General features: G+C 43.6%; 1 protein-coding gene across 5 annotated transcripts in view; it reads left to right on the top strand.

The window, feature by feature from the left end:
• Positions 1-6,487: 6,487 nt before the first annotated feature.
• Positions 6,488-27,470, top strand: part of Sgf29 (SAGA complex associated factor 29) — a 44,194-nt gene continuing 23,211 nt past the window's right edge. For 3 of the 5 annotated variants that reach the window (XM_041666841.1, XM_041666840.1, XM_041666837.1), the window contains exon 1: positions 6,489-6,660. The gene's annotated coding sequence lies outside the window, so the exon portion shown is untranslated. Of the gene's footprint in view, positions 6,661-27,470 lie in introns of all 5 variants that reach the window. The other 2 variants (XM_041666838.1, XM_041666839.1) reach the window with 1 other exon arrangement.

Below are 27,470 nucleotides of genomic sequence, written 5' to 3'. Positions count from 1 at the left end.
ATGGATATTTTGCCTGCATGTATGTACCTGCACTGCATGTGTGCACAGTTCCCACAGAGGTCAGCAGAGAGCGGCTGATTCCCAGAACTGGAACTATGAATGATTGTGAGCCAACATGTGGTTGCTAGGAGTGGAAGTGAGCACCACAAGAAGTGGCTCTTATGGCTAAGCCTTCTCTGAGCCCTGGTTTGGAGACAGGGTCTTGTTATGTAACCATAGCTAGCCTAAACTCACCGTGTCAACCAGGCAAGCCTTGAAGTTGTAGGTGACCCTTCTGAATCTGTTTCTGCCTGTGGCATACAAGGATTATAGTAGTGCACTGCCGTGCCTAGTGCCTAGTGCTCTTGTTTGCTTTTGTTGCTGTGATAAAACATTTTAAACAAAAGCAACTTAGAGGAAGAAAGGGTTTATTTGGCTCTTTAACGTGACAGTTCATTTTTCCCCCTGAGACTGGGTTTCTCTGTTTAACCCTGGCTGTCCTAGAACTGGCTCTATAGACCAGGCTGGGGCCTCTGCCTCCTGAATGCTAGGATTAAAGGTGTCAGTCACCACTGCCTGGCTTGTTTGCTTTCTTTCTTTCTTTTTTAACTTCTTTTTCTTTTTTGAGACGAGGTCTCACCGTCTAGTCTGGCTAGCCTCTAATTCACAGACATCCACCTGTCTCTACCTTCCATTTGCTGTCAATTAGTTTTATTATATAGGCCGAGAGCAGCTTCCCGGGGAATGGTGATGCCTATAGTGGGCTGGGCCCTCCTACATAGATTAGCAATCAAGACAATTTCCCAAAGACATGGCCACAAGCAATTTTTGTCTGAGGAATCCCTCAGCTGAGACTACCTTCTCAAGTGACTCCAGGCAGTGTCAAGCTGATTGTTAAAACTAACCAGGACACCTGACTAGACACAGGTTCAGTGAAACAAAATATTCTTTTTTAAAACTTTAAAAATTATGTGTCTTCCTGGGCGGTGGTGGCGCACGCCTTTAATGCCAGCACTCAGGAGGTAGAGGCAGGCGGATCTCTGGGAGTTCGAGGCCAGCCTGGTCTACAAGAGCTAGTTCCAGGACAGGCACCAAAGCTACAGAGAAACCCTGTCTCAAAAAAACAAAAACAAAAAAAAAAAATGTGTCTCTGTGGGGGTATGTGTACATGATTGCAGGTGCAGAGGAAGACAGAGCAGCAGATACCATTGGGGCTGGAACTGCAGGCCGTTATAAGCCATCAGTGTGGACACTGGGGGCTGAACTTGGGTTCTTTGCAAAAGCAGCATGTGTTTTTAATTGCTGGGCATTTCCCCAGCCTCATAATTTTTCTTGATTTTCTTTGTTAGTCTGGGGACTGGAATAGTTTCAGCGTTTAATGATCCCTAATAGAAAAATACCTGAGAGCTTACTGTATGCTGGGTACAGTGCTGTGTACTGGGGATGCCTAAATGAACAACACAGATGATCTTGACCTTACAGAGTCTGAAAGTCTATCAGAGAATAATAGTACGTAATTATAGACTTTAAAGGACTTATTTCATCTGAGCGGTGGTGGGACACGCCTTTAATCTGAGCACTCGACTTGGGAGGTAGAGCCAGGACGATCTCAGTGAGTTTGAGGCCAGCCTGGTCTCTAGAGCAAGTTCCAGGACAGCCAGGACTTTTACACAGAGAAATCCTGTCTCAAACAACAAAACGAAACTTCCAGAGTCCAGCTCCAGCAGGGTTCAGGTCCCAAAGAGGAGACATGGAGCTGGCGAGGGAAGGAGACTGACAGGATCTGAGAGGGAATCGTGATGGCTGCCTGTTTATTGAAAACGGGCTACACTTTATATACTCTACAGTTACGTTATAGTGTGAGCACAATCAACACTGAAAGCCAGCGATGGTTCTGGGGTGAAAGAGGTCATCAAGACCATTACAGCAAACAAGACTCTAAATGCCCTTTGGCCCCTAAATATTCAGTCATCCCATCAGGGTTTTTCCTGAAGCAAAAGGCAGTAAGTTCAGCAAGAATCTAAATGACTTTTGTCCTCTAAGTTTCAGTAACCCCACCAGGCACCCTCTCACACTTCCTCCTGCAAAGTCTCAGCCTTTGTGATCGGGAGATGTCAGACATTAAAGCTTGAGAAACAACCTGTAAGAGCAACTTTTATTCCTCAAGCGACACGATGCAGCATTTGTACCGTGTAGCACAGCAAACATAGAGTTGTGTCCTAATTGCATTCCTTTGTGCCTTAGTCTTATAATATGGCCTGTTTCCCTCATAAGCTCCCAAAAGGGAAGGTCCTGACACATTACTCTTTCTCCATTATACTATGCCATTCTGATTCCTTCAATGTGCACTCCTATATATGGCAGAAGGGAATCAAGCCAGTCTAACTTTTTAACCAAATCTTTTCTCTGTGGGGCGAACTAAATCTTGCCATACATCCAGTAAGCCACTAATAGTGAGCACTATTCTACACTTATTAACTGAACCCTTGCCCTAAACGGCCTCAGGCTCTGGATCTGTAACCACTGTTCCTCTCGATTGTGTGTTTTTCATCTCTGGGACCAGGTATGCCCAGTTAATAAATCTTTAACTTCTCTATTCTTGTTGTAATCAGGGGGCATAATGGGGAGTCTTGTATGGGAAGTAGGCAGAGTTATCATGCTATATAGTTCCACAGTGGCAGTGATTTGTCTGTTTAAAGAGACTGCCATTGTATATATACATTTATATATGTATATATACATTCTATTTATTTATTTATTATGTATTCAGTATTCTGTCTGTCTGTATGCTTGCTGGCCAGAAGAGGGCATCAGATCTCGTTACAGATGGCTGTGAGCCACCATGTGGTTGCTGGGAATTGAACTCAGGACCTCTGGAAGAACGATCAGTGCTCTTAACCTCTGAGCCATCTCTCCAGCCCCATTGTATATATTCTTATCCTTCACCAAAGCTCATGCAAAGTTTCCCAAAGGAACAGGCATAAGGAAACTCCCATAACACATAATGAGAATCATTACAAATGAAAGTAAATGAGCTGGATAGGTGGCTTAGTGGTAAAGAGCTCTGGTCACTCTTCCAGAGGACCCAGGTTCAATTCCCAGTACCCACAGGGCAGCTCACAGTTCTCTGTAACTCCAGCTCCAGGGGATCTGACAGCCTCACACAGACATATATGCAGGCAAAACACCAATGAACATTTTTTAAAAATCCTAGAAGGTAAAAGGGTGCTGGAAAGTTGTGATTTGCAATGTCAAAATGCTGGAACTTCGTCAAGGAACAGTGGTTGCCACGAAGTCCACAAAACAAAACAGAACAAACAGCTTTAGCCTGGCAGTGGAGGAGCACATCTTTAATCCCAGCACTCAGGAGGCAGAGGCAGGAGGATCTCTGAGTTTGAGGGCAGCCTGCACTACGCAGTGAGTTCTAGGATAGCCAGGGACATACAGAGAAACTCTGCCTCAAACCAAAGCAAATTTATTCTCTCTCTCTCTCTCTCTCTCTCTCTCTCTCTCTCTCTCTCTCTCCTTGTGCAAAGCCCTTAGAGGCCAGAAGAGGGCATCAGATCCCTCGGAACTGATTGGAACTGGAATTACAGGTAGTTGTGAGCTACCTGAAGTGGGTGCTGGAATTCTTTTCTTTTTTTATTTCTTTTTTTTTATTTTAAAAATAATCTTATTTTACATACTATTCCCAGTGCTCTCTCCTTCCCTTCCCTTCCTCCTGCTACCCCCACCTTCTCCCCACTCCACCCCCTTCCACCCCTCAGAGAGGGTGGGTCCTCCCATGGGGAGTCAACAATGTCACAACATTTGAGGCAGGACCAAGGTCCTCCCCCTGTATCTAGACTGAGCAATGTATCCCTCCATAGGGAATGGGCTCCAAAGAGCCAGTTCATGCACTAGGTATAAATATTGGCTCCACTGCTAGTGGCCCCACAACCTGCCCAAGCCACACAACTGTCACTCACATTCAGAAGGCCTAGTTCAGTCCTATGCCAGTTCCCCAGTTGTCAGCTCAGAGTCGGTAAGCTCCCACTTGCTCAGGTCAATTGTTTCTGTGGGTGTCCCCATCATGGCCTTGGCCCCTTTGCACACATTATCACTCCTCCCTCTCTATGGCTGGACTCCAGGAGTTGGCCACAGCTCTTAACTGTAAATCTCTGCATCTGCTTCCATCAAATACTGGATGAAGGTTCTATGATAACAATTAAGGTAGTCATCAATGTGATTACAGGGGAAGGGCAGTTAAGGTACCCTCTCCATAGGGTCTTAGCTGGGGTCATCCTTGTGGATTCCTGGGAATTTCCCTAGTGCCTGGTTTCTCGCTAACCCCATAATGGCTCCCTCTTTCAAGGTATCGCTCTCCTTGCTCTCCCTCTCTGTCCTTCTCCTAACTCGATCTTCCTGATCCTTCAAAGAAGACCTCAACATAAATCCAGCCATACTGAACCTCATAGAAGAGAAAGTGGGAAGTAGCCTTGAACGCCTTGGCACTTTCTGAATATAACCCCAGTAGCAGAGACACTGAGATAGACAAAAAATGGGACTTCCTGGAACTGAGAAGCTTCTGTAAGGCAAAGGACAGTCAGCAAGACAAAAAGTCAACATACAGAATGGGAAAAGATCTTCACCAATCTCACATCCAACAGAGGGCTGATCTCCAAAATATATAAAGAACTCAAGAAACTAGATATCAAAATATCAAATAATCCAATTAAAAATGGAGTACAGATCTAAATAGAGAATTCTCAACAGAGGAATCTTAAGTGTCAAAAGACACTCAAGGAACTGCTCAACATCCTTAGCCATCAGGGAAATGCAAATCTAAACAACTCTGAGATACCATCTTACACCTGTCAGAATGGCTAAGATCAAAAACACTGATGACAGCTTATGCTGGAGAGGTTGTGGGGTAAGAGGAATGCTCCTCCATTGCTGGTGGGAATGCGAACTTGTACAGCCACTTTGGAAATCAATATGGCAGTTTCTCAGAAAATTGGAAATAAATCTACCTCAAGACCTAGCAGTTGCCGGGCGATGGTGGCGCACGCCTTTAATCCCAGCACTCGGGAGGTAGAGGTAGGCGGATCTCTGTGAGTTCGAGACCAGCCTGGTCTAGAGAGCTAGTTCCAGGACAGGCTCCAAAGCCACAGAGAAACCCTGTCTCGAAAAACCAAAAAAAAAAAAAAAAAAAGACCTAGCAGTAGCACTCTTGGGCATATACCCCAGGACATTTGATCAACCATGTTCATAGCAGCAGTATTTGTAAATAGCCAGAACCTGTAAATAACCTAGATGCGTTCAACTGAAGAATGGATAAAGAAAATGCCGCAGATTTACACAATGGAGTACTACTCAGTGGCAAAAAAATAACGACATCTTGAAATTTGCAGGCAAATGGATGGAACTAGAAAAAAATTCACCCTGAGTGAGGTAACCCAGACACAGAAAGACAAACACTATGGTATGTACTTATATGTTAATTTTAGACATAAAGCAAAGGATAACCAGCCTATAGGCTACAACTTCAGAGAGGACAAGAAACAAGAAGAACCCAAAGAGAAACACACATGGATCCCCCTGGGAAGAAGTAGACAAGGTCTCCTTAGTAAATTGGCAGCATGGGGGGAGGGGAAAGGGTAGTAGGAGAACAGTGAGGGGAAAAGGGGAGCAGGGTGCTAAAATTCTAATTCTGGTCCTCATGACTGAGCAGCAAGTGCTCTTAACCACCAAACCATCTTGACTTTTTAGGGGTTATGTATGAAATACAAAATACTAGGAAAGATATTTGGGGTGGGTGCAGTCCTGAGGATTGAAACCAGAACCATGCTAAGGCCACGAGCTAGGTAGGCTTCCAAAGAATACTTTTATTTTTTATTTATTTATTTATGTATTTTATTTATTTATTTATTTTGTTTTTTTTGGGATAGGGTTTATCATTAGCTTTGGAGCCTGTCCGGAAACTAGCTCTTTTAGACCAGGCTGGCCTTGAACTCACAGAGTGCTGGGATAAAAGGCGTGTGCCGTCACCGCCCAGCCCCAAAGAATACCTTTATAGCTAAATATTTGCATGATCACATTCTTCATTTCCTGGGAAGATTCTGTAAAAATGTAACTTCTGAATCCAAGACTGCTTATTTGCGATTTAAAAATATTTTTGGATAAATTTTAGATTCACAACAAAATTTAGCTTAAAATTCAGAGTCCTCATATGCCTCCTGGCGACCTTCTTTCCCTCTTCCCAACAATCTGATGTTTTTGTTTTCTTCTGGTGCTGAGGGTCTGGTCCTGTCACCTCCCACATGCTAGGCAAGGTTCCATACACGCTTTTTGGTTCTTTTGATTTATGTGAAAGCTTTTAGGGAAGTATGCAAAGACACGGGAAACAAACAAGCACTGTGATTTATTAAATCATGATTAAATAGTTTAGGGCACAGGTGTCAAAATAAAAACTACATTTCCCAGCGTGCAATGCATCACGTCACAGAGAAGTATCGGGCATGCGCAAAGGAGTCCTCCGCGCTCGACCGCGCTCATAAGAGAAACAGCGTGTGTGGTTCTTGACGTGCCGCGAACCTTCGAACACAAGTGCCATAGTACCCTGTGAAGAAGCGTTCCAGCGACTCTCCTATTCCCGCTATCGCAGTCACCAGCGCGACGTGCTGTTTCGCCCTAGACTCGGTAGGTGGGACGGGACCATGGCAAGACACTTCCGAGCAGCGCGGGAACGAAGGGCCAGCGTTCCTGCCCGGCGCCCGGCTCGCTGAGTCGGCTTCGGAGCTGACGCGCAAGCGCTCTGGACGGGGAAGGGGGCGGGGCTGTGGGGGGGGGCTTCGCCCGGCTCCCTAGGTCTGCGCGTGCGCCCTGCGTCCCTGGCGAAGTGGGACGGCGCTGGAGCTGGCTCGACTTGGGGCGGGCACCTAATGAGGTCCTCGGCCTGAGAGTGCAGCCCGCTCCTCCCCGGACACCGACACTTTTTACGGCTCGCTCAAAAGCTCGTTTGTTTTGAGACGCTCTCACTCAGCCTGGCCTTGACCTCGCGATCGTGCGCCCCCAGCTCCAAGTGCTGAGATTACAGACTTGAGCCACACATTCCCTGAATGTGCACTTTTACACAACAGTAACTTAGCCACCCTTCTGCTCACTCACCTGTCAGCTCACTCTTGCAGCCTAGGGCGGCGGCTTTTACTCATTAGCATCTTCTCCCACCAGTCTCTGTTCGGCTCTCTCCAGAGAAGCCCTGTCTCTTGTCATTCCAGAGAAACAACTCTACCAAAGCCACCTTGACTTCTGGGTTGCCTAGGTCAGTGATGAAGGCTTGGTAACACCCTCTTTCATTGCCTAAAACTCTTGCCCCATTTCTTTAGCTTTAATGGTTGTACCATCGAAATACGTAAACCCTACATCTTGCCTTTCTTTCTGTTCACTCCCCGGGCTTTATCTATTTCACAGTTTAAGTATAAAGGACATTTATTTTGGTGCTAACTCTCGTTCCTATCTTTTTTTGTTTGTTTTTGTTTTTCAATACAGGGTTCCTATATAAGAGCCCTCTCGGTCCAGGAACTCACTTTGTAGGCAGGCCTCGAACTCAAAGAGATCTGCCTGCCTCTCCTCCCAAGCGCTGGGATTAAAGGCATGCACCACCACTGCTTGGCTTTCATTTCTACCTTTTAAAAGTCTTTAGTGTGTGTGTAAAGGTAGTCATGTTCATGCCATGGCATTGTGTGAAGCTCAAAGGACAGCGTGGTTCTCTCCTTCCACCATGTGGGCTTCTAGGATTGAACTCAGGTTGCCAGGCTTGGTGCAAGCTCTTGCATCTGCTGGGCTGTCTCACTGGCCCCTTACCTCGGTATTCTCTTGTAGCGTTCGAATCCACTAGGAAAGACCAAAGACTTAGACTCAATTCAAATTTAGATTAAATGAGTTTATTCTTTCTTTTTCATTTTATTTATTTATTTATTTATTTATTTATTCAAGACAGGATTTCTCTGTAGCTTTGGTGCCTGTCCTGGAACTAGCTCTTGTAGACCAGGCTGGCCTCGAACTCACAGAGATCTGCCTGCCTCTGCCTCCCAGTGCTGGGATTAAAGGCATGTGCCACCATTGCCCAGCTCAAATGAGTTTATTCTTACTACTAGCAGAAGGACAACAACCTTAGAGCCAAACAGCATACCGTGCCAGAGGGGCTAAAGGAAGGATTTACAAAGGTGGATGGATATCAAAAGTGTACATTATAGTCAGCTACGTAATCCATGGCTGGGCAAGAAAATTTGCAACCTTCAGTGTTTTCCTTTCCCATTGTATGGCAATAAAAAGACTACTTCATCCCAATCCCTGAGCAGTAAGCAAGTTTACAAAAGCAGAAGGCAGGAACACCATTATCTTGTTCTTGTCTCACCAGCAGGCCTTTAGGGTCTCACAGGCATTACAGGAAAAGGTAAAGGGCCTGTAAGGGAGGCCTCGTACCATATTCAGTTTCTTTGGCTGTCCCAGGGACGCTGTGTGTAAATGATTAGAGGTCTGGTACTCTGGGGGGAGTGTCAGTAGTTGGGGTAGAGCGGGCCTTCAGGTTAGTGCTGGCTGTCACATCCCCCAACAATTCTACCTTGAATTCAAGACTTAGGTTTATTTGTGCATTTTTATTATTAATTAAAATATTTTTGAAAGGTTTTACGGCCCGATAAACCTCTCCGCCAATGCAATAATCCAAATTAGACCAAATCAAACCAAATTAGAAAAAGCCGAGGTTTAATGGATGCCAGCACTCGGATGCCAGCACTTCCCCTAGGCCCCCAGGGATATAAACAGGAAGGAAGACCAGAACGAAGAGACAACTGGAAAGCCCACATGTTCATTCTCTGGGGAGCAGTTTAAGTAGCCTGTGGGAGTGGTCTTGACCGTCTCTGGGGAGGGGTCACCATTTCCCAGGCTTTCTTAGAGGTGGTATCTGGACTGAGGTAACTCCCAGAGGAGGGGGCCTGGAATGGAACGCTCCATCCAAACATTCCAGACTCCCCAGGCACGTGGATGCCAGGGGCTGGGTGAAGCCTCCAACCAAACAATTTTATGTATTTTTTAATTTGTTATCTTGAGACTGGTCTCCCTTTGCAGCTCTACCTGTCCGTGAACTCATTATATAGACCAGTCTGGCCTGTAACTCACAGAGATCTGCTTGCCTCTGCCTTCCCAGTGCTGGGATTAAAGTCATGGGCTACTATGCCTGGCAACACTTTATTTTTTAAAGATTATTTTCATTTTATGAATTTTAGTATTTTGCCTGATGTATGTTTATACACCACATGCAGAGACCACATGAGGTTATCAGAGCTCCTGAAACTGGAACATGGTTATTAGAAATTGAACCTGCATCTCAGAGGAACAGCCAGGGTCTCTCTCTATAGTCCAGACTGACTTTGAACTCATGATGATCCCCCTCATAGGTCTCATAGGGCTGCAGATTTTTCTGTCCAGCTCTGGCATCATCTCCCCTCTTGAATGTCTAATAGACATTTTAAATGTGGCCCAAACTGAAATTTTTAGTTTTATCCTCACGTGCTCATACTTTTACTAGTGTTCCCGTTCCTCCAGATACTCAGGCTAGGAACTTGGGAGATGTTTGTGGTGTTCCCCCACTCTTCCCATCTTTGTGATAGAGCATAGTTATTCTTGAGGCTTTGAGGGTAGAATTTCTCAGCGCCTAATTGTATGTTGTCATTTTGTACTCTGACTTATCCATGCATAGTTTCCTTTCTGTTGCAGTGATAAGCACCCTGACAAAAACCAACTTGGAAGAGAAGGGTTTGTTTGGCTGACCACTCTGGATTGTAGGCCATCACTGTGGGGCAGCAGATAGTCACAGCTGCAGTCAAGAGCAGAGAGGTGAACTCAGAGTGTCTGCTCGTATTCAGGCCTCTCTCTTCACTTACGCAGTCCAGGACCTAAACCCAGGGAATGATGCCACCAAGAAAGGGTGGTTTTCCCATCTCTGTTAACACAATCGAGATAATCTCTCATAGGCAACCTGATCTAGACATTGAGAATCTTTTCCCAAGTGACTTAGATGTCAAGTTAAAACTAATAACCATCACATATTTATCTTCTCGTGTGCTGATTTCACCATAAGAATAAATACATGGAGCATATGCTCACATAGTGATGAGAATGCACTGTTAGCTGATTTTGTCCTATGACCATTACAGAATGTTCTTATACAACCCTAGATTGTGTAGCTTACTACATACCTGTTATTCCTGGGCTACACTTATACATAGTGTGTTACTATAGCAAATAGTGTAGGTAATTTTCATAAAATGGACAGTATTTGTGTATCTACACAGAAAAGGTTCAGTAAAAATTCTAGGTGAAGGCCAGTAAAATGACTCAGATGGTGAAGGCACTTGTCAAAGCCTGGCAGCCTGCTTGTGACCCACATGGTAGGACGAAAACCAGTAAACACTGTGGCACGTGTTCACACACAGTAAATAAATATTTGATAAAAAGTAGTGAAGTGATGCAAGTTTGAGCTTATAATCTTACATTTTGATTTTTTTGTTTTTTGTTTTGTTTTTTGAGACAGGGTTTCTCTGTAGCTTTGGTGCCCGTCCTGGAACTAGCTCTTGTAGACCAGAGACTGGCCTCGAACTCCCAGAGATCCGCCTGCCTCTGCCTTCCGAGTGCTGGGATTAAAGGCGTGCGCCACCACCGCCCGGCTAATCTTATATTTTGAGTGTTAACTTTTTTGTGTTTTGAGACAGGGTTTCTATGTGTAAGAACCTTGGCTGTCCTAGAACTCCCTCTGTAGACCAGGCTGGCCTCTAACTCACAGAGATCCTCCTGCCTCTGCCTCCTGAGTGCTGGGATTAGAGGCATCTGCCCCCTTACCTGGCAAATATAATAAATATTATAATCTTATACTAAGATTATATTAATAATACTAGATATTCAAGAGGAGATATAATGCTAGATCTGAATATACAAACCTGCATTGTAATCTTATGAGACCACTATCGTAAGTTTGGTCTGTTGTTGGGTGCTGGCATTGTTTGACACGTGGCTGTATTTGTTTAATGTCTATTCTGCATTGCTTTTCTTTCACTACTGCGTACCCTTCATGTCTTCGATAATTTTAAATACTACTGAGTGGAATTATGAAGGGGCAGCACTTCTACATATGTGGGAAGTACAGAGTCTCTTGGAAGATGTTGATGTTTACCAGCCTTTTCTGGAGACAGAGAACTTGAATAGCTTAGCTTCAAACTGTTGCAGTGTTCTAAGCTGAAAGACTGCTCTAAAAGGTGTTCAGGATTCAGCTCTGTTCAGCCATCTGATCTGAAAGCACTGTGTGCCAAGGCATGTGTGGATCAGAGAGACTAGAGCAGCACTCCTGTATTCTCAGAGCTTGTGATCTGGTAGGAGAGCTGACAGTGAAACAGCTCATCATACGCATGAATGACAAGTACAAGAATAGAAGTTTGTTCAGGAGGCTGAGGAATTCAGTCCCAACCTGGGCACAGTGAGGCCCTACCTCAGAAAGAAATAAGCTGGGCATGGTGGCACACACCTTTAATCCCAGCACGGGGGGCGGGGGCTGAGGGAGGGCCAACCTCTGGGAGTTCCAAGTTAGCCAGATCTACATAGTAAGTTCCAGGACAAAACAACAATAAAAACAAAACAAGAATAACGTTTATATGCAGGCCTTAGGAACTTTCCAGAAGTTTTGATTGGCCATGGCCATGACCTGGGGTAAATGGAAGAGCTTGTGGCTGTCTGTGAGCAGTGTTGTTTGTAGTGGTATAGTATTTGTATTTTAGCGAATAAATCTTGCCTGAAGACCAGAGGCAAAGCTAAAGCCACTAGAGGCCAGGTAATAATGACACATATCATTAATCCCAGGATTTGGGAGACAGAGACAGATGGATCTCTGTGAGTTCAAGACCACTGTGGGCTACACAAGATCAATACAGAAACAAATAGAGGTGGTGGTCTGCACCTTTAATCCCAGTACTAGAGAGTCATAATCCTTTAATCTCAGCACTAGAGGGAATATAAAATGGGAGGAGAGAGACTTAGTCTGCTTAGTCTATGGTCACCCACCCTTGGTAGAGTAAGACTTCTCTAATGGCTGGCTTGGCTGCCTTGCTTTTCTGGTTTTTGGCTTGAACCCCAATTTCTGTCTCTGGGGTTGTCTCTTTATTGTTCACGTTACAGTTGTTCTTTCTTATAAACATGCTTCTTATAAACATCATGTTCTTGGTGTGAAAATAATTGATAAGCTCTACTTGTAGAAGCTTTTTTTGTTTTTATTAGATTTTGGTTTTTCAGGACAGGATTTCTCTGCATAGCCCTGTTTGTCCTGGAACTCATTCTGTAGATCAAGCTGGCTTTGAACTTGGAGATCCACCTGCCTCTGCCTCCCAAGTGCTAGGATTAAAAGCATTCACTACCACCCCATCACTGCCCTGCTAAAAGTTCATTTTGACAACTGTAATTAAATCCTGAAAGTTGAATAAATTAGAGTGACCTAAAAAGGAAGAAAAGGATACTTTTAGAGATACTTCAGACATACAGAAGGAATAGGGGAAAGTGTGTGCTTATTTGGTTGTGTCCTAGGGTAGTGTGGGTTCAGTAGGAGAGGTCAAATGAATCTGTAGTTTTAGTACCAACTTTCTGTAGCTAAAAGTGGGGACTGAGGACCCCCCAATTTCTAGATGTCTGTATTAAGATTCTTACAAAGGTTTTAAATTGGATCATCTTTGTTTAAAAAAAAAATACCAAATTGGTTTCATTAAAATTTGTGACCACAGCCTATCAAGTAGAAGGTAGTTTGGTGAGCATTTACCATTGTGAGTTGGATGCGGATGATCATAAGGGTTGCTTGTACACTCAGGCTTAGGTTGTAGTTTTTTTTTTTTTTTAAAAAAAAGGTTTTGGGCCGGGCGGTGGTGGCGCACGCCTTTAATCCCAGCACACGGGAGGCAGAGGCAGGTGGATCTCTGTGAGTTCGAGACCAGCCTGGTCTACAGAGCTAGTTCCAGGACAGGCTCCAAAGCCACAGAGAAACCCTGTCTCGAAAAAACCAAAAAAAAAAAAAAAAAAAAAAAAAAAAAAAAAAAAAAGGTTTTGAACCCCATCTTTGCCACTTCCTTTGCCACTGTGGACCTTGGTAATTTATTTCTTCAGATCCAGTTTCCCACAAGTACTAAATGAACAGTCCTCTGCAGGGTTATTAGGGAAATGCCCTACAGGAAAGCAGTTGGCACATAGAACAGCCGTTATTTCCCTGTTAGGTTTTATAGAGAACCAGTAGGATGCAGCTTAGAGGTGCCTGGTTGAGTCAACTGAGAAGTCTGATGCTCTTCCATCTACAAGCTGGAGGCCCAAGAAAGCCCCAGTGGATCCATTCTAAGCCCAAAGCCTGACAACTGCAGTTTGGATAATCACCACTTCTGGGACCATCCTCACAAGCACCCCCAGAAACAATGTTTTATTAACTGTAGTATGTCAGCGTAATCAGCCATTATGTCTTCTTATCTGGAACTCAAACCAAGGCCTTGGACAGGACCTCTCCCCCTCCCCCAAGACAGGCTTTCTCTATGTAGCCCTGGCTATCCTGTAACTCTGTAGACCAGGCTGGTCTCCAGCTCACAGAGATCCTGCTTATGACTACCTAATGCTGGGTTTAAAGGCACCTGCTGCCACCACCTGGTAGCCCTGCGTTCTCTTCAGTTGCTCCATTGACCATGGACATGCTAGTGATGTCCTCTGTAACCAGAGTGACAGATGATCAAGTAGCAGTTTACAGGAGAGAAAATATTTTTTTCCCATGATTTCCTTTCCTGTGGAAAATGCTGAATTGCAGCTAAACTTGAACTTAAAGGAAGAGCTGGAATCTGCAGCCTGGTAACCAAACCCCAGTTTTACTGGTGTTCCTGAGTTACTGCCCTAACTTCTCACTTTCGGCCACAGAGAACTGTACCTTCGCTTCCCCCTTAACTCACCCTTCCACCCTGAACCTTCTTTCTGGTAGCTCTGTGGGGCATTTTCCTCTCCTTTTTTCTCACTCAGCAGGCAGCCTCTTTCCCACTAGTTCCTAAGGCTTTGGCAGCAGCCTGGAGGTTGGTTGTTCTTACATTTATCCCAGTCATCTCTATTATAAGCTCCTGATTCACTACATCCTATGATTCTAGATAATACAAGAATTTTCTTTTTTAAATCAGAGTCTTACCAACCATTTTTACAACCTACACTCTCCTGAGTGACCTGGAACTTGCTTTGTAGACCAGGCTGGCCTCAAATACATAGAGATCTGCCTACCTCTTCCTCCAGAGTGCTGGAATTAAAGAAACTTGCCACCATGCCTAGCATAACTGGACTTGTTTTTCTCCCAAGATTTATTTATATGTATAAGTGTTTTACCTTCATGGATGTATGTGTATCATGTACATGTCTGGTACCCTCGGAGGCCAGAACAGGATGTCTGATCTCTTGGAATTAGTGTTACAGTTGTGAGCCATCATATGGGACTGGAACTGACCCAGTTCCTCTGCAAAAGCAGCAAATGCTCTTAACTGCTGAGCTATCTCTCTAGCCCCAAAACTAGACTTTTTTTTGTTTATTTATTATGTGTACAATATTCTGTTTGTATGTATGCCTGAAGGCCAGAAGAGGGCAGCAGACCCCATTACAGATGGTTGTGAGCCACCATGTGGTTGCTGGGAGCTGAACTCAGGACCTTTGGAAGAGCAGGCAGTGCTCTTAACCTCTGAGCCATTTCTCCAGCCCAATAACTAGACTTTTTATACTTTTTGAAATTTGAATTTTGGGAATGGTCCGATTTGGACAGGGTCTCATTATTTAATAGCCCCAGCTAAGTCTTGTGTTCGAGTCACTCCTGCCCCGCCTCAGGTGTGTTGGAATTACACGCACACCATCATGGCTTGTTATTCTTTCTTTTTCTGGGGGGGAGGACATTACAGGGTCCCACTATGTCTAACTGTTCTGTAACTCAGTATGTAGACCAGGCTGGACTTGAACTCACAGAAATCTGCCTGTTCTTGCCTCCAAAGTGCTAGGTTAAGGTGTTTGCCACTATATCCAGCTCTTTTTCTTCTTTATATGAAAATGAATAGTTCTGTGGTGCTGCAAATTCTGTGGTGTTATAGGGGCTGGAGAGTTGGATCAGCTGTTAGAAACACTTGTTCTTACAGAGGACTGGGGTTCTGTTCCCAGAACTCACATGGCAGCTAACAACTGTCTTTAATTCCCATTCTAGGGACTCTGACACCTTGTCTGACCACCGAAGGCTCCTTCATGCATGTGATACACATACATATACTCAAGCACACTTAAATTAACATTAAAAAATAATGTGCTGGGCATTGTGACATATGCCTTTAATCCCAGCACTCAGTAGGCAGAGGCAGGTGGATCTCTGTAACTGGAGGCTGTGCTTTCGTTTCCTGGCTGCCCAGTCCTGAGTCATAATCACACAGAAACTTTTATTAAATACAGACTGTTTGGCCTATTAGCTCAGGTGTATTATTAACTAGCTCTTACAACTTAAATTAGCCCATTTCTGTTATTCTGTATTTTACCATGAGACTCGTGACCTCACATCTCCGGCAACTGCTCATGTCTCTCTTGACTCCGCCTTCTTTCTCTTTCTGACTCTGTTTGGATTTCCCACCTAGCTATATTCTGCCCTGCCATATGCCAAAGCATTCTTTATTAACCAATGGTAATAAAACCTATTCACAGCATACAGAGGGATAATCCCACATCACATCTCTGAGTTTGAGATCTTCTACAGAGCAAGTTCCAAGATAGCCAGGGCTACACAGAGAAACCCTGTCTTGAAAATCAAACAAACAAAAAATAGTGTCATAAATGTGGAGGAAAATAGATTATCATGCAGACCTTGTTAAAGTCATGTCTCCAAGACTCATGTTTGTAGAAAAAAGAAGTTGTGCTTCCTAAATATTTAAGACATGTGCTTCCAAGAGCACAGTTCAGTAATAAAAAGAGAAATAACTGAATTTATTAATGGAAAAGGGGCAGTTTGCCAAAAGAAGATAATACAAATTATCACTATTCACATGGATAGATATCTGTTATCATTAGCCACCAGGGACGTGCAAATCAAAGCAACCAGGGCCAGAGAGTAGTTAGGTGATAGAGCACTTGCCCAGTATGTCATCACCGAGTCCCCATGCTGCACAAAAACAGGTACAGCCGTGAGATGCCATGTCGGACTCACTAGGATGACCAGAGCAAAAGGACAGCAGTGTATGTTGGCACAGATGCAGACATTCTAGAATCTCATTGCTGGTAGTAAAATGGCCTACCCACTGTAAAAATAATCTGGCCATTCTTCAAAAAGCTAAATCCAAAGGATTCAATAATTCCATTCCTGTGAATAGACCTAGAGAATGAAAATATATGTCAACACAAACCTTGTGTAAGCTGTGTCATGTGCACGTGGTAATACTGACTCCTTGGGTGCTGAGCTAGGGGGGTTACTTCATCTCAAAGGTTTAAGGTCCACAAACATAATAAAGATCTTATCTGAGAAGACAGGCTGGGTGGGTGTCACATTTGTAATCCCAGCACTTGGAAGGCTGAGGCGGAACTGTGCGTTTAAGTCCATTTTTGCTTCGTAATGTGGCAGATGTTTTGGGGTCCCTTAGGTCTTGTCTCCTTGAAGGATGAATTCAATCTCTGTCCTTACTTGAGCAAACTAACACATCTCTTGGCACATGGTATGCACACTGATCTAGCAAATGCCTTTTTCTCAGTCCTGTCCATAAGCAATTTGCTTTCAGTTGGCAAGGCCAGCAGTATCTCAGCAGTTTTACCTCAGAGATTCATTTCCAGCCCATTATCATAACTTAGAGGGGCTCTTGCTCATCTGTTCCTTCTCCAACTTATTACATTAATGCACTATATTGATGACATTTGCTGATTAGAACAGGCAAAAGCAACCACTTAGAACTCATTGGTAACCCATATGTGCAATCAGAGGATGGGAAATAAATCTAACCAAAACTCAAGGGCCTTCCACCTTAGTGAAATTCTTAGGAGTCCAATGGTGTGAGGCATGCAGACATTCCTTCCAAGGTAAAGGGTAAGTTACTGCACCTGGCCCTTCCTGTCACCAGGGAAACAGCACAGTGTTTAGTGGGCTGTTTGGATTCTGGAGACAGCACATTCCCCACTTGAGAGTGTGACTTTGGCCCATATACCAAGTGACTTGGAAAGCTGCTAGCCTTGAGTGGGGCCTGGAACAGTCAATCAAAAGGCAGTTTAAGCAGAAGTTTATTTAGCAAAGGCGAACTTTGTTGTATGATGTTTTATTCTTTTTTATTTTTGAGGGGCCTACCACCTGGTTCCCAAATAAATCACACATAGAGGCTTATTCTTAGTTATGAATGCCTGGCCTTAGCTTGGCTTGTTTCTAGCTAGCTTTTCTGAACTTGTATTATCCTGTCTACCTTTTGACTCTGGGATTTTCCCAGAAGAAAAGTTTTAAAGCCGGGCGGTGGAGGCACACACCTTTAATCCCAGCACTTGTGAGGCAGAGGCAGGCATCTGGATCTCTGTGAGTTCAAGGCCAGCCTGGTTTACAAGAGCTAGTTTCAGGACAGGCCCCAAAACTACAGAGAGACCTTATCTCGAAAAACAAAAACAAAAACAAACAAAAAAACAACAACAAAAAAGTTATATCTGATCAAATGAAAAGCATTTGTTAGTTTTATAAATTAGTTTATATTGAATGATCACACTGTTTGATGAACTATCACTTCTTGTAAAAGAGGTCTCTCTTGTTTGAATCTAATCTTTATAATATTTGCTTTATAGTTTCTTCTGAATTTTTTGTTTTCTAAAGTTGTTTTATCAGTATCATTCTTTTACAGTAGGCATTAGGTCCTTTAATTGCTCTGGGGAGAAGCTTCCCCCATGATGACAGGAAATGTTTGAACCAAATTTGACATGGGGGCCCCCAAGGTGTTTCCTGATGGCAAAGGGTTGCCCTGTCTGTCTCTTGTTGGTCTACATTGGTTCAGTATTGGACTTTGCTGTGCCGTCTGCATACTCAGAGGCAAGAGCCTTCTGTTTCCATTATTCCTAGAAGAAACATTGTTTCTAGGAAAGCCCTGCCTACAATCCCTTTCCAAGTGACCTTGTTTACCACAAATAAAACACCTAACATCTTGATTTTTCTTCGAGTTTCTGGAAATCACCTGTCCTATCTAATTATCATCATGGTTATTATATTCAGTATTGCTTTATCTTGGATCTAGTCCTTTATGAGTGCTGATCTTGCCTTTAAAGCCTAATTATCCTTTTGCATTGTGAATTAGCATTTTCAAAAGCCCAAGATTCACTTAGTATTTGTCTAGTGTCTGGATTTGGTATCATCATATTTGCAGCTGAAGTCAGTCTTTGTAAAAAAAAAAAATCAGTGAGGGTTTCTTTTGGGCCCTGTATAACTATAGTATATGACTCAGTTCTCTTTCTGACTTCAATTCTGTCTCAAGCATTCACAGCTGCTGCACAGCATAGAGCCCAGGTGTGGTCATCATATGGACCCTGTCTTTGTGCATCAGGATAATCATCCTCTCCAAGAAGCTGGTCTTGGGGAACTTCAGTACCTCTAGCCCTACTTCGTTGTTCGATGGTCCCAGCCTCATCTTTCCACCAGGTCCTCCACTGCAATTGAGGACCAGGTTCCAATACTGCTGTACCCAAGACTCTCCAGTCCTGTGGGATAATTCTATTACTAGTTGACCATGAATTTGACATCTGCTTCACAAAAGGTGAATGCATACCATATGAGACTATCACTTCTTTAAATTACCTCAAATCTAACATTTCCACAGGAATCCCATCAGCTCTTACCTAGCTTTGGGGATATCTGTCATTTGGAAGTTGTTCCTGTAAGGTTACTAGATAAAGGTTGGTTGTTTGATAACCTTGGGCTATTCCTCTCTAATTTTATAATGTAATGGTGAGGTTGATTCTCCTTTAATTCCTCTGTCTTTATCTGTTTTAGTAAGCTTTTCTAAGGCTTGTAACTTATCAGTCAAAATGGCATTATTTTCTCTAGTAACTATTTCTAAGGCCTGTATCTTGGCATTCATCAACTAACCTTGTTTTATGGATAAAACAAGAATTATCAAACCAATAATATATAATATTGTATAAATCCCAGCGAAATTAATTATCCCCTCATTAGTTGTTCCATTTTTAATCCATCCACTGTGGAATCATACAAAGGCCTAACTCCCTCCATAATAATAGTGTTTTTCATTTTTTAAAATAATTTGTTTTCATTTTATGTGCATTGGTGTTTTGCCTGTGTGTCTGTCTGTCTGTCTGTGTGAGGGTGACAGATCTTTGACAGTTATGAGCTGCCATGTGGATGCTGGGTATCAAACCCGGGTCCTCTGGAAAAGCAGTCAGTGCTATTAACTGCTGAGCCATCTTTCCAGCCCCATGTTTTCCATTTTCCTAATGTGGGGAATAAACTATTTTTTTAACTAATTCCCCCCTTTAAGAATTCCCAGTTGTCCCACGAGGTCTGCTAGTGATTACAGCGCAGTGTGAGGCTGCTGCTGCACAGCACGTCTGCGTAGAGAGCGCAGTCGTGCACAGCCTGGCTGAGGACAGCTGCAGCTGCGAGCTCTACCTGGTGCCAGATGAGATGTCAGTCTTATTAATTTATCAATAAAAAATGGGAGTCAGCCGGGGGGTGCACACCTTTAATTCCAGCACTCAGGGAGGCAAAGGCAGGCAAATCTATGTGAGTTCAAGGCCAGTCTGGTCCACAGAGTGAGTTGCAGGACAGGCTCTAAAGCTACACAGAGAAATCCTGTCTCAAAAAACAAACAAACAAACAAACAAACAAAAAAAAAAAAAAACCTTAAAAAAAAAGGAAAGAAAGAAAATCAGGAGTCACATATTGGGGTAAAAACATGAAAGTTCAGAGAAGCCCGTGAGCCACCGTAGTCACTTCTGATTCTACCATACCTCCATCCAAAAGGGGACTGAGATCTTCTCGCAGCCCCACCTTATAACTTCCTGTTTCTCCTCTGTACAGTTCTCCAGACATCTGTTATTAACTAGTGACTAGTTCTGCCCCCTGACCCTAAGCAAACTTTATTTATCAGATCACAAACAAAATATCACACAGCACTGGGCCCATTTTTCTGGTATGTCAATGGGAATTATAGATAGCCATTTTGTCCCCTATGTCAGGGAGTTCCCTTTTGACTTAGCATTTCAGTTTATTAAGGGCAGGGGTCAAGGGATAACAATGTATTTTCTTTCTGTAACTACTTCCAGCTGAAACTGGTGTGTTGTCCTCAGGGCCCAGGGAGGTTGGAAGGCTAGTCAGAGGTGGGGCAGTAGAGCATTCATCAGAAGCATGTGGTTATTTATCTAGCTCAGCTGTAGAGACAGGAAACAGTAACATTGCCTGGGTGGGGCCACCTCAGCTTCAGCAGGTCCAGGGCTCCTAGTCATTTGGAGCAGGTTATAGTCAGCAGTTGATGTTTGGATGTGCCTGCCAGCCGAGTGGAGACCTGCTGAGACAAATAGAGACTAGGGGCAGAAGTTAAAATTTATGAACTTAAAGGAAATATGTTTATAGGCTTAATTAAGGAAGTCTACAAGAGCCCGGAATAAAGGATAACAAATATTTATTTGGGGGAAAACTCTCAATAAGAGTAGAGAGCCGCCGTGGTTCTATGCTCTGTGACACTGGGAGCTGCAAACAGAACTCAGAGCACCAGCCAAGAGTGAGCACACTTTCTGTCTGCACTATCAGTCCACACGTAGTACCTCAGACCTCACCCTCGTGGGCTGGTACCCAAAAGGCTATTGGCTGAGTGAATTCCCACAACACTTTCTCCTTTGTCTGAAAAAGGATTCTAAAAGGATTCCAAAACTATATACAATAAGAACAAATATCAAGTATTGTCCAGGAGAAAAAAGGCAAAAACATACACAAAAATAGAACTACAACCAGATGAACAGCATCAAACAAAAAACACGTGCTAAATGTCCAGTCTAAGGTAGTTAGCAAATGACAGAGATGATTTCAATACTTGTCCTATGCTGAGGCATCTAATACTAAAAATGTCTTAACTAAGTTATGAGAGGAATGTAGCTATGGCCATCTAGTTTTCAACCCCATCGAAGACCTGAGAAGGAAATCAATATTACCTGAGTAAGCAGAAAGTGCAAGCAGGTGACTTCCAAAAAGTGTAAGAAATGACTGAGACAGCTGGCTAACTGAACAAACACCCAAAGCCTCTTTTGCAACGTTGGGGCAGCCAACTTTGGCTCAGGCCTAGGGTATCTGCCAAACCATTTTCAGAGGCAGGAAAATTTGAAACACTATTTTACCCTGTCTTGGCAGTTGCATTGCTTTTATCTTGCTTGTCCAGTCTGGAGACCATGCATATTGTCAGTAGTCGAGGCAAGGGCAGTTCTTTACCCAAGGCCAGATTTGCCAAGAAGACAAGCTCCAAGTGGAGTGTCTCCAATGCCCAACATTCTCTCAGGAATAGATCAGTGCTGCCAGGAGCAATTGTGTCTCACATCAACAGGAGCCTGTGTTATTTAAATGCCATATTCTACAGTTCTTTGAAGTGTTTGAAGATTACCTATCCATGTGGAGCACATCTTTGTGTATCTAGAGAACCTGACAAACATAACTAAAAATATGACAAACATGGGTGACTATTAACCTGTAATTTTTAAATTTTTTTGGAGCCTGTCCTGGAACTTGCTCTTGTAGACCAGGCTGGCCTCAAGCTCACAGAGATCCATCTGCCTCTGCCTCCCAAGTGCTGGGATTAAAGGCATGTGCCTCCACCGCACAGCTTTAAAACTTTTCTAAAAGTAAAAATTTTATCACAAAATTTATAAGATTATATATATCCAGGTGAAATCACTATGAGGCCCATCTTCTTTCTTGAAATTTTAGAGATTACTATAGGAAAAATTATTGACCACTTTAGAGAACTTAGACATTATTAATATTAAAACAAAGTTTGAATTTTGATAGACATTTATCCAAGGAAAGATACCATAGAGACAAAAATAGGTATGGGGAGAAGTAGAATTTTTGAAAGCTTAGTTTTGATAACTTTGGTCCCGAGATTTTTATTTTCTGTCTCACACCAGACAGCTCTTCTGATGTAAGACAGAAACTCTGAATTTTTCTTTTAACAACATGTTTAGATTTAGAGAAGGAGAGAACCAAGTCCAACTTTGAATTTTAAGTGAGTCAGGACTACCACTATACTGAGAAATAAGGAGATAAGTATGTTTAGGCAGTGAGATTTTACCCTGCAGAGAATATTAGTATCATAAGTCAGATTCTTGTCTACTTGGTGATTCTGTCTGGATAGCTATCTTTTCTTCTTTGGGTGTCTAGATGTCCAAGGTCTCTTGACTTCTTGAAGATGGGTATTTTCTGTTTTCCTGCAAAGGCAAGAACAGAATCCTGCCCCAACCTTTGTGAGGTTTCCTTACAGTTTGTAGGATTGTCACCTCAGTGGATTGTTGAAGGAGCTGCGGGCCGCTTCCCACCACTCAGCTCCCAGCCACTGGCTAGCTTTACCAGAAATAATTACACGGAAACTGTATTCTTTTAAACACTGCCTGGCCCATTAGTTCTAGCCTCTTATTGGCTAATTCTCTCATCTTTTAACCCATTTCTAATAATGTGTGTAGCCCACAAGGTGGCTTACCAGGGAAGATCTTAACCTGCATCTGTGTAGGGTGGGAGAATCATGGCAACTGCCTGACTCAGCTTTCTTTCTCCCAGAATTCTGTTCTGTTTTCTCCATCTACCTAAGTTTCTGTCCTATCAAAGGCCAAGCAGTTTTTTTTTATTAATTAACCAATGAAACAACAGTTAGAAAGATGACCCTCCTCCATCAGTGGATGAGCTATCATTTCTCTTTACTAAGAGATTTTTCCTTTTCCAACCAAATCTTGATTAATTTTGATGGTATCATAGCTTTTCTTCTCCTGTGGAAACGAGCAAAACCCCTTCCCCAATGTAGCACATCTCCTGGTTTCCATTCTGATGTCAACACATCCTTGAAGTACATGGGCTGATTTAATTCAGAAGTTTTTGACTATTGTCCAATGTCTCTCTGCAGCTGTTGTTCCTTTCTCATTAGCATTAAGACAATTCAGGTTTAATAAGGCATTATGTAGTCTATCTTTGGGGGTCTTGGTTCCCCCCACCTGTTTTTTAAGCATTTCCTTTAAGGTGTGATTAGATCTCTCGGTGTCCGCTTGTCCTGTAGGATTATGTGGTATACCTGTATTATGCTTTATGTTACAGTATTCAAAAACCTGTTTCATCTTGCCAGAGACGTATGCTGGGGCACTGTCAGTTTTAATTTGTGCAGGTATACCCACGACAGCCATAACTTCTAACAGGTGTGTAATTACATCAGCCCTTTCAGAAATCAAAGAAGTTGCCCATTAAAATCCTGAAAATGTGCCTATTGTATGATGTACATATTTTAATCTTCCAAATCCTGAAAAATGAAGTACATCTATTTGCCAAATTTCATTTCTTTGCATACTTTTAGAGACGCTTCCTGCAGGTAAAAAAGAGTGGCTATAGAAGGAACAAGCAGGACAATTTTTTATAATTTCCATAACTTGATGCCTTTACTATTGACATATTTTTTATGAAATTCTGAGGCCTCTAGTACACTTCCTGTCAATAACAGGTCAATTCTATTATTACTTTCTGCCAGAAGCCCTGGCAGACCCATATGGAATCTTTTTATTCTTAGAGATTATTTGGAAGGCATGCAGATTGCCTTCTAGGAGGGATGTTCTATCTGCTAGCTTGTCATGACTCTTTGACAAATTATGATTGTCAGTTTCAGTAGTATAAGTCCTTCCACCTAATCTCTCGGTACCATTCTGTAAGATTCATAACCCATTGACATGGGGTGAGTTTTGCCTGTCAAATTATGACTACCATTTTTAATGGTATGAATCCTTTCAGCTAACTTCTCATTACCAGTCTGTAAAGTCTGCATCACTTCCTTAAGTTTCTCATTGTTTGCTCTGTTATCAAGCCATTTCTTTAAGGATATAATATGAAGTATCAAACTAATAGCAGCTATCGCTAAAAAATGTATGCGCCCCAGGTATGTCGTATACCACTTCTAGTATTCCATCCATAGTAGAAACTGTAATGTTTTTAAATTCCTGAATGGTGATAGTATCCGAATCATCTTGGGCGTGGTTTACAAATTGAAAAAAATTAATTAATCTAATATTACTAAGTTATCAAATAACTTCTCTCTGTTGAAATCCTCAGAAAACTGTCGTGGGTGTAATAATCCTAATTGACCAGTAGGTGGAGCTGGTGTTCGGTCGGCTGGTTCAGTTGGCTGATGAGAGTCTAAGGTGTAATAACGATGTTGGCCAGCAGGTGTCGCAGTTGTACTGCCAAAAGTTCCGGCCTTACCCATATGTTGCCAAACCTATGGATTTCTTTTTCTTGGTTTTTCGAGACAGGGTTTCTATGTGGTTTTGGAGCCTGTCCTGGAACTAGCTCTTGTAGACCAGGCTGGTCTCGAACTCACAGAGATCCGCCTGCCTCTGCCTCCCGAGTGCTGGGATTAAAGGCGTGCGCCACCACCGCCCTGCCAAACCTATGGATTTCTAAGCAAAAACTAAAACCCAAACTGAACAGATTTTTGTTAAAGACAAAGGGGAAAAAAGCAGTACCCACCGTGCACTGAAGGACTGCCAGACGCTGTTCAGAACAGCCATGTAGTGGGGGTGGGGGTGGAGCCCCTGAGCTGTGCAGGTGCGGACAGCCAGCAGAGCCGATCTGAGCTGCGGGGTGATGGGTGGATGGAGGGGGAGGAATCTAAGCCAGGCACAGGAAGCTGGGAGCACTAGTTTTTCTCTCAAACCTAGGTGGCTAAGTTTGGGTTCTGGCCATGCTGGGCGCAAAAATATAGGCTTGATTAAGGATCAAGTGCCCGGAATAAAGGATAACAAATATTTATTTGAGGAAACTCATGATAAGGGTAGAGAGCCGCTGTGATCGTCTGCTCTGCGGGCAGTGGAAGCTGCGAATAAAACTCAGAGCACCAGCCAAGAGAGCGAGCAGCTTCACGTCTGCGCTTATCAGTCCACACGTAGTACCTCAGACCTCGCCCTCATGGCTGGTACCCAAAAGGCTATTGGCTGAATAAATTTCCACAACAGATGTTGTTACATTTGGAACTTTCAGGCCCGTAGTCCTAGTAAGGATAGAATTAGGGTCCCCCGAGGAACAGCCAGTGCTCTTAACTGCTGAGCCATCTCTCCAGCCCTAACATAGATTCCTGGTCTCTGTGTTCTGTTTCATTAGTCTAGATGTTTTTCCCTAGTGCTATTATGCGATCTCAATTACCTTTTGGGTACCTGTCCTGTTTTGTGTGTGTGTGTATGTGTGTGGGGTTTTTTTTTTGTTTGTTTGTTGTTGTTGTTGTTGTTTTTATCAACTTGATACAAGCTAGAGTCATCTGGGAATAAGAAAACTCAATTGAGAAAATACTTCCATAATATTAGCCTGTGGGCAAACCTGTAGGGCATTTTCTTAGTGATTAATGTAGGAGGGCCCAGCCCATTATGGGTAGTGCCAGGCCTGGGCGGATAGCTCTGGATTGTATAAGAAGCAGGCTGAGCAAGCCATGGGAACCAAGCTAGTAAGCATCATTCCTCCATGGCCTCAGCTTCAGTTCCTGCCTTTAAGTTCCTGGTCTGACTTCCCTTCATGATGGACTATAAGCTGCAATAAACCTTTTCTTCCTTAAGTTGTTTTTTTTTTTTTGTTTTGGGTTTTGGATTTTTGAGACAGGGTTTCTCTTTGTAGCTTTGGAGCCTGTCCTAGAACTCGCTCTCACAGAGATCCACCTTCCTCTGCCTCCTAAGTGCTGGGGTTAAAGATGTGTGTACCAACCCCTGGCTCCTAAGTTGTTTTTGATGAGCGTATTTTTTAGCACAGCAATAGAAACCCTAACTAATGGGGTTTGAGAGATGGTGCAGCGATTACAAGCACCTGCTGCTCTTCTGGAGGTCCTGAGTTCAATTCCCAGCAACCACATGGTGGCGCACAACCATCTGTAGTGGAACTGCTGCCTCTTCTGGTCTGCAGGTGTACATGCATATATACATGCAGATAGAGCACTCATGCTTGGAAAGAAGGAGGGAGAGAGGAGATAAAAAAGGGGACCGTAACTAAGACAAATTGGTATTAGGAGTGGAGTATTGCTGTGACAGACCTAAGTATATGTTTTCAGGAGGACTGTAGACTTGGGCACTTTGGGCTGGAAAAGCCATTGGGTGCTTGCGGCTAATGGGCTGCTGTGTGAAGCTTGGGAGATAAGGAGTACTGGAGAAGCACGGATGATGGAGGTCTGGCTTGTGAAGTATGACAGATCTTCAAAGACTTCAGGATAGTTTGTGTAATATATTTGAATGAAGACTCTAAGGTGTCTGGTCAGCTGGAGCTGAAGAATCAGCTGTGATTATAAGAGACCAGCCTACTAAATAAGGACAATCAGTGCTGGTTAGCTGGAGTTGAGAAATAGATTAGCATCAGAAACTGTGGGCCAGTGAGAGCCATGGTTACATCTCAAGCTGGCAACCAAATTTGATAATGTGTAAGAGTCTTCCCAGCGTGGCTGGTTTTGGTGGCATGAGAGCAGGATTTGAAGGGATCCTAGAGAGCAGCCTAGGCCTGCCTTTTTGAGAAGCCATTGTTAATTGCAGCCTTAGTTGCAGTGGAAACTCTGGGATCGAAGGGGTCTTGGAGAGCGGCTGAGGCTTGGCACTGCGTGGCAGGGGCAGGGTCCCGGGCCCTGAGGAGAGCCGGGAGAGACTGTTGGTGAAGGTGCGGCCCAACTGCAGTGGAGACCCCAGCATACTTGGAGGTGCCATGATCATGGGGTGATTGCCAACGACAGCCACAGCTATGGGGCTGTCTGAGCCTTTGAAACAACTTGTGTTCTGTGAATGGCAGGTCTGGAGAAACAGAGCTGTGGGTGAAAATGAGAAGGATTTTATTGTTGATATGAGAGAGAATACAGCCAGAGGCATCTGGATCAAGCCAATGAGAGGAGATGGGGGGGGGGGGGGGCAAGAGGACCAAGAGAGAACCAACAGAGCACCTGACCAAATGTCACGTTTCTATAGATAAGAGAAGCTGAGGGGAGAGAAGAGAAGCCCCTGGGCTAGAGAGGATCGAGTGAGAAGTGCTCTTGATGAGCCCAGAGCCCAAGCACACACTTCGGTATGCTGATAGGCAACACAGCCATTTGTCCTGAGGTTTTGGGGGACCTAACATTCTAGCCTTTTTGTTGGTGATAAAAGGGGGCATTGGGGGCTGGAGAGATGGCTCAGTGGTTAAGAGCATCGCCTGCTCTTCCAAAGGTCCTGAGTTCAATTCC

This window comes from Microtus oregoni, unplaced genomic scaffold (genome assembly GCF_018167655.1).
Source record: "Microtus oregoni isolate MIOR12 unplaced genomic scaffold, Mior012 000016F_ref0000370, whole genome shotgun sequence".
NCBI classification, from domain to species: domain Eukaryota; kingdom Metazoa; phylum Chordata; class Mammalia; order Rodentia; family Cricetidae; genus Microtus; species Microtus oregoni.
The sequence above is the reverse complement of the archived record's forward strand: the minus strand, read 5'-3'. Positions and strand labels throughout refer to the sequence as shown.